Below are 7,402 nucleotides of genomic sequence, written 5' to 3' on the forward strand. Positions count from 1 at the left end.
CCCCCCCCCCCGGTTATGTCAGGATTGTCATGAGAATTGCACCATCTCTTATGAATTATTGACGCAGTGATACTTCTCGTCATCATTGTTTCATTCCTCAGTTCCGCGTTATTGTAACCGGAATGTCGACAAATGAACTATGATGCGTGAAATCAATACTCCTAGAACCCCGTTGCTTGGTAGCTAATGGACAATAATTTCATTCTTAGCGTGTTGGTTATTGAATCATCATCCAAAGATTGATCGTGCTACCTAGTCCATATTTCCCGGTGCACTCTTCGATCAAGAGTTAGGATTGTGTCAATCCCTTTCTTATTTGATCACATCATCTTGCCTCAAAAGCAAGGATGCTCCCGAGCTTAATAACATATCGGTGGTTCGTGATTTTCTGAATATCTTCTCGGAAGTATCACCAGGATGTCCCCTGACTGTTATGTTGAGCTTGTGATCAAGTTGGTTTCTTGTAAACCACCCTTTCTCCAAGAATCTGTGTTGGATACCCCTGAGCTAGTTGGTTAAGCTAAACAATAACTTGGAGAGTTGGAAGATAAATGCTAGCCTAACTTAGTTCGTCTCTAAGGGATATCTTTGTGTTTGTGTGTGCGTATGTTGAAGAAAGATGATACCCCCATCGATTAACCTTCGTGTTCAGTTGTTGGATCTATTGTCTTACCAATCTTTGATTTGAGTATGGGCTATCATCAAATCAAATCAGAACCAACGATATTCATAATGTTGTGTTACTCGTGGTTGATCCCCCGAGCATACACCATTACATCTTTTGGTCTGACCAATACTATCACAATGATCACATAATGGTGGAATTCCAGTGATATGGAAATTTTGATGAGCTGTTATTGAGCCCATCAGCAATATCTTGCCTCCTCCATGATTCATATTGAACATTGAGCTAGTGTTGGAAACTTTGTAAGCATTTTCTTCGTGTTCCGCTCATGAGGTATGTGTTTTGGTGAAAGAAGTGACTTTCTCCAAGTTCACGTGCATTAGGTGTAAGTTGCCGCCATGAATTTGAGAAAGGTTTTTCTTGTTTCCCCTGGAATCATCCCAAATCAGCCATGCATACGTGCGAAGTATTCTATGGTTTGGTAGATTAATTACCTCCACTCCATACGTATTCCCTAGCACACCAAGCCACTGACTGATTTGTTCTAGGAAGAAGAGTTAAATGCTAATCCATGGTAATGCACAAGACTTCGGTATCCTTGATGATGGTTCCCCGCGTGAACTCGGTAGTGTTTCGTTGTAAGACTACTGTGTGGTCATGCTTGTCTGGGACAGCGTGTTCACATGTGTGTAGCAGAACCAGCTCATATTTTGGAGCTTGCTATTGCAGTTCATTCCCGAGAATCTCGCAACAACAAGAAAAATGCTTCAGACTTGGATGATTTCAGCCATTAGAACATACAAACAGCAGTTCTTCAGTTAGTTAGCAATACAAATATCAGTCTTCAGTTAGTTAGCAATACAAATAGCAATTTTAGTTAGAAATACAAACAGCAGCAATAAATGTTGTACATACATTAGAAAAATTGCTGCTATGTGCGCACTGAATAAAACAGCATTGCAGAGAACCATATAAACTTCCATTCAATAAACATAGAAGAGATAAGGTACAGATTTATGCAAATAAATGAACCAAGAAATTGCTGAGAAGCAGCAAACAATGTTGCCATCCTTCCACAGTACGCGTTTCTTCAGATTTTTTAAGAGACAAGGAGCCACTTGTCAATTTAATTCAGTACCACTTGTCATTAAAAGTTCTCGTTCGAATTCAAAAGCAATCGTCCAAGTGTGGAAATTAGGACATTTCACTTGTACACTTAGGCCACAAATACTATAGTTAGCCCAGAAATACTACAGTTCTCTTCTTACATTAATCCCTCACTTTATTAAATTGGCAAGAGATTACAAACTGACCGGATAGTCCTAGTCAGGAATCCAAGAATTACATCAAAGCATGTAAAAGAAGAAATGCTAAGAGCTTCTCTAGCGCAGAGGTGCGCCGCCAAACTTGCTTCGCGTCGAATCCAAAGAAGCTTGAACCCCTGAAAAGTCTTGGCCAACTGCTTAATTTCCCTGAGAGAATTCCTTATTTAACACTGTCTTAAATTTTCTTTCCCTATTTGACACTGAAAATATTTTGCTTCCTTATTTAACACCTTGTCTAAATTTTATGCCCTATATAACACTTCCGTCTATTTTCAGCCTTAGCGGTGTTAAATGTCACCAGAAAAGACCTTTTTACCCCTCGTGTGGCATGTGACCAAAATTTAATAGGTAGATGCTAATATTCAAAAACAAAAAAGACAAGTCCATAGCTCGCCCGACCATGCAGCCACGCCGGGGGCTATGTACAGCTGACGAGATAATTGCACGTATCATCCTGGAAGTTGCCGGCGATGTCCAACTCGGTCCCGGAAGTTGAGAACTGATCCACTACGGTCCTGATACGGGGAAAATACGTCCCCAATACGGTCCTGGATGTTGGACGGCCAGTCCTGCGTCTACACGTCGCGTGCGTACATAGGATACGCCCGTATGACATGTCAGCGCCTGGCCCGCTCGTCAGAAGGGAGCCCACCAGTTAGCGCGGAGCCCACCCGTCAGTACGCTTGGAGTGGATAAGACGCCGAGCCGCTTCGTCGGTGAAAAAATCCCCAATCTCCCAAACTATCCATCTGCAATCCCTAGCTTCTCCTGCGGCGATGGGCGGCGCTAGCGTGACCTCCACCACCATTTTTGTCGACGTTGAGAGCGAAGACGGCGGCAGCGCGGTGGCGGCGGTCGTCGCCGGTGATGGATCCGGGCGTAGCTTGCTGGAGAGGGCTTATCCGCAGGAGGTATGGCGTCGGGGCGAGCCGTGTCTCCGTCCGGAGAGGAGCCGTGTCATGCTGGCCCAGACACCATCTATGGATGCGTTTGAGGGTCGGTACGGCAATTTGGTTCTGCTGGCCACGGTGGTAGGAGACGGCGAGGAGGCAGTGACGCCGGCTGATCTGCTGGCCGCCATCGAGGCCCGTTGCGGTGTGCTGCAGTCGGAGGTGAGCGTTGAGGTCGCTTGCCCCCCGCATGACCTATGGCTGTTGTTCTCAACGGAGGAAAAGTGCACGATGGTGCTGCAATCGTCGATGAAGTTCAAGTGTTGCCGCCGGTGGATCCAGTTTCAGCGCTGGGTAAGAGAGATTCGCGCCACCCCGGATGCTCTGGAGTAAAAAACGAAGCTCAGTTTGGAAGGGCTCCCGGATCAGGCTTGGTCAATGCAGTCAGTGAAAAGTGTTCTGAAGGATTTAGGCGGCGACCTGATAGAGATCATACGACCAAAGAACAGGCGCGAGCTTGAGGTAATCGCATGGCTTCGTGACCCGTCGAAAGTGGGCAAGATGCTGGACGTGGAGATTGTCGAGCCTAAGCTTGCGCTCTGTACATATCCTCCTCCGCAATCAGTTGAAGAGTTTGTGGCGATGGAAATGGTGTCGTCTTACGGGCCGTCGTCGCCGAGGAAGAAGAAGACGTTGGTGTATCATGTCATCTGTCACATCAAGGAGGTGACTGATCGTGGTCCTCTACTCGCCGAAGACCTGCCGGATGCATGGCTTCCGAATGAAGGGGAAGACCTGACACGGACGCACAAATTCAGCACTGTGCTTGGCAAAGTCGATGGCAATGAGGATTGAGCTATCTATCTATCTAACTAGTTGGAGTATCTGTAGTATTCAATCTATGTAGTTTGTGAACTGCTGTAGTATTATGTATGTCACTGGGTTATATATTATGTGGGTGCCTCTTTTGTGAATTTGGTATGTAATATTCAGTGCTTGACAGACTATCTATGTATGGATCTCATGCTATGTTGGAAGTTGTTGATCATTATGAAAATGGAGCTCACTGTCACTTCTATCATTATGAAAATGCCGCTCCTGAATATGCAATCCTTTTTTGTATCTATACATACAGTTATGGCAGTAATCCTTCCAAGCACCTCATTTGTCATATCTCCAAATAACAGCACCCAGTTTACATATTACAGAAGAGAGCATATAACAACAACCAGTTTACATACTACAGAAGTAATCATATAAGAAGTCTGACATCCAGTTTGCGTATTACAAAAGCTATCCATTATATTCTGGAGCATATAACAAGTCTTACAGCCAGTTTACATACTACAAAAGAAAGCATATTATGAAAGCTATCCAACAGGATCTGGAGCATGATCACGAGCAGAACATGTTCATTAACACGTTCTACATCTGATCACAAACAGAACACAAAATGAAACCTCCACTTTTCGTTAATTTTCAACCACCCCTAAGTTCATCAAACATGCTAACTTTTCTTGATTTTTTAAATGTTCTCCTGTTTTGACTAGAGCTTGCTCCAGTTCTCTTCATTGTTGTAGTTTTGGACTGACATGCATTCATCCTCTGCTCCTCCACCATTGCTTCTCTGTCTTATTGTGCCTTCCTCTTATCTGCGTCCTGCAAAGCTACCTGCACTCTTGTAGCTTCCTGCTGGACAGTCTGCTGCTCCCAAGCTCTTTGCCTTGTTGTCTCCTGTGTTTGCAGAAATGATTGCTGCCTATCAATCTCATCTGCTTGATTTATAAGAAACAATGCCTCTTCTGCATCAAATTTAGTCTTGCAAACTCTTTTTTTCTCTTCAACAATTCTTTGTCTTTCTTCCGCCTTAATTCTTTTTGCCTCTTCTGCTTCTTTTTTCCTTTTCTCCATAGCTTCTCTCCTTTTGTTTGCCATGGCCAGTTTATCCTCTAGGGCCTTTTTTTCTTTTCCTCACTAGCTTTCCTCCTCTCTTCTGCAGCAATTCTTTTTTCTTCAAGTGCAGCCTTCTTTTTCTCCTCTGCAACATGTTTCTTTGCTATTAGGTCATCTTTCTTCTTCTGAGCAGACAACTTGATTTTGTCCTCTTCTTCTTTTAACTTCGCAATGGCTGCATCAAACTTGGCCTGATCTGCTATCTCTCTTCTCCCGGCTGCTGCTCTAAGTCTGGCAAGTGCAACAACCTCTCTCTTCCTGTGCACATCACCAGTTTTTGTTGTTGTAGTAGGTTGAATTGGAGGCTGTGAGAGGGCTTGTTGCTGTATGAAAGCATTCTCAGGTAGTGGGCCATGCACAACTTCCTCTCTCTGCCTTGATTCCCTCTGCATTAGTTAACAATTGTTTTAACTCAGAATCAATACATGCTGTGTGTAAACAGAGTTTGCGCAAAAAGAGTACGTGCAAGCAGTTTTTAAACTTACTTCATGTGTTAAAGTAGCTAGCATCTCTGAATGATACAAAGGTTGTTCATGGTTAAGAACACCAGCTGTCTGAAGATTAATTTCCTGGAAAGTAATAATGCAGAAAGATTATTGGTGCATTAAATGATGTTCTATGAGTAACAGATTTATTGTTTCTTGATCTCGAGATTTACCTGAGTAAGGCCTATTGTTTCTTCATCTGAAGATGACACATCTGGCTCAGCTCGAACTCTATGTCTTCTTGTTTTTTCTTAGGCTTCAACCCTAACTTCCAGTCCAAGCAACCATTTATGTTATGACCAGCACCTCCACAATATCCACAATGGATGACTGCACCTGCCTTATTGATCTTCACACCTCTCTTTCCCTGCTTCTCTTCTGATTGTTGTCTCCTATTCCTTGCCCGTCTTCCTTTCTTTTTCTGAAGTGGTGGTGGTATGATTTTTCTGCCATTCATATTAGCCCACTCACTCACATCATTGCATGGCATGATAATGTGCTCATATACCTTGCAATAAGTCTCAATAGAGTAACAAGAGTTCACCCTTGATTCTGGTGGTATTTTGTCATATCTAAGAGCAGAGACTCCATGAGAACATGGGATACCTGACAAATCCCATCTTTTGCAGCTACACTTCTCCATTCTTGTGTCCACACTGAAGTCCATACCTCTATCATTGACTACAAACAACCCTTTTCCAGCTGGTGCAGCATGACAAGTTCTTGCAAATTCAATATTCTTATCCAATTTCTTTCTTATCTTTGGACAAATAGTACCATGCCACTTCAAGACCTCTTGTTGTTTTCCATAATTCCTTCCCATGTTTTGGCCCTTGATCCTCTGACACATGCTTATAATTGGCATCTCCCTAGCCTCCAGGATGTACCTATTGAACACCTCACAATTGTTATTGAGCAGCACATCACACTTTGGGAAATCATTTTGATAAGCCCTGACCCATGTTTTAGGATCCAACTCATCCAGCCAGTCATGGGCCTCTTTGCTGAGAACTAACATTTGGTTCATATTTTCCCTAAACCTTCCCTCTGTAGTACTTCTAGCACATTTCCATAGCTGGTTCTTTAAGGCCTCTCCCTTGAAATTCTTGTTGAAATTCTGCCACAGATGCCTCACACAGAATCTGTGTGGTGAAAGTGAGAACAATTCCTTCACTGCTTTCAGTAAAACCTACAAAAACAATGACATTTCACACATTATAAACATGCAAAGGAAATCACATAAGTTCTGATACATACTGAAATAAGCAAAAAATGCAAAGGAATTACTTTTTGCTTGTCAGACATGATGGTCCAGAGATCTGTGTTATGTATGCCAAGATCTTGCTTCAATGCAGTCAAGAACCATCTCCAGGCTTTTGTATCTTCACTTTGCACTACTGCATGAGCCACAGGAATTATGCAATCATTAGGATCCATTCCTACAGCACTTAAAAGCACACCTCCATATTGTGTCTTCAAGTGACAGCCATCGAGGAAAATGATAGGCCTACAAGCAGATAAGAAGCCCCTTTTGCATGCATCAAATGAGAAGTAACATTTTTGAAATTGCCCCTCTTCTGAAAGTTCAACAAAGAAAGTGCTACCAGGATTAGATCTCCTCAGCTCATTTGCATAGTCCCACAACAAGTTGTATTGTGCAATCTCATCACCATATATCATATCATATGCAATCTTCCTAGCTCTCCCTAACTTGCCCCTTTTAATTGTCATATTCCAATCTTCTTGCACAAAACCTGCTAAGGCCTTCAATGAAATCCTCTCACATGCCCTAATCTTGTCGACAAATTTGTGAGCAATATACCTAGCTGTAAAGGTTGTAACTTGCCACTTCTTCTCACAAGTATGCTCACCATTGAATGTCTTCACCATTATCGAATTTGTCCTATTATCACAAGATGCATAAAGATACCATGGGCATCCTTTCTCACACTTTGCACCAAGCCTTGTTTTGTCATTCTTTGGGAATGTGATGTTCACTCTCTCTTTGCAACTGTACTCTCTAACTGCTTTCCTCAAGAGCTCGACTGAAGAGAACAATTGGCCTGCATGGAACTTGAGCTCATGCATATCAGCAGCTGTAAATGATTTGAAATTGAATTTCAT

Source organism: Triticum dicoccoides, chromosome 2A, assembly GCF_002162155.2.
Source record: "Triticum dicoccoides isolate Atlit2015 ecotype Zavitan chromosome 2A, WEW_v2.0, whole genome shotgun sequence".
In the NCBI taxonomy this organism is placed as follows: domain Eukaryota; kingdom Viridiplantae; phylum Streptophyta; class Magnoliopsida; order Poales; family Poaceae; genus Triticum; species Triticum dicoccoides.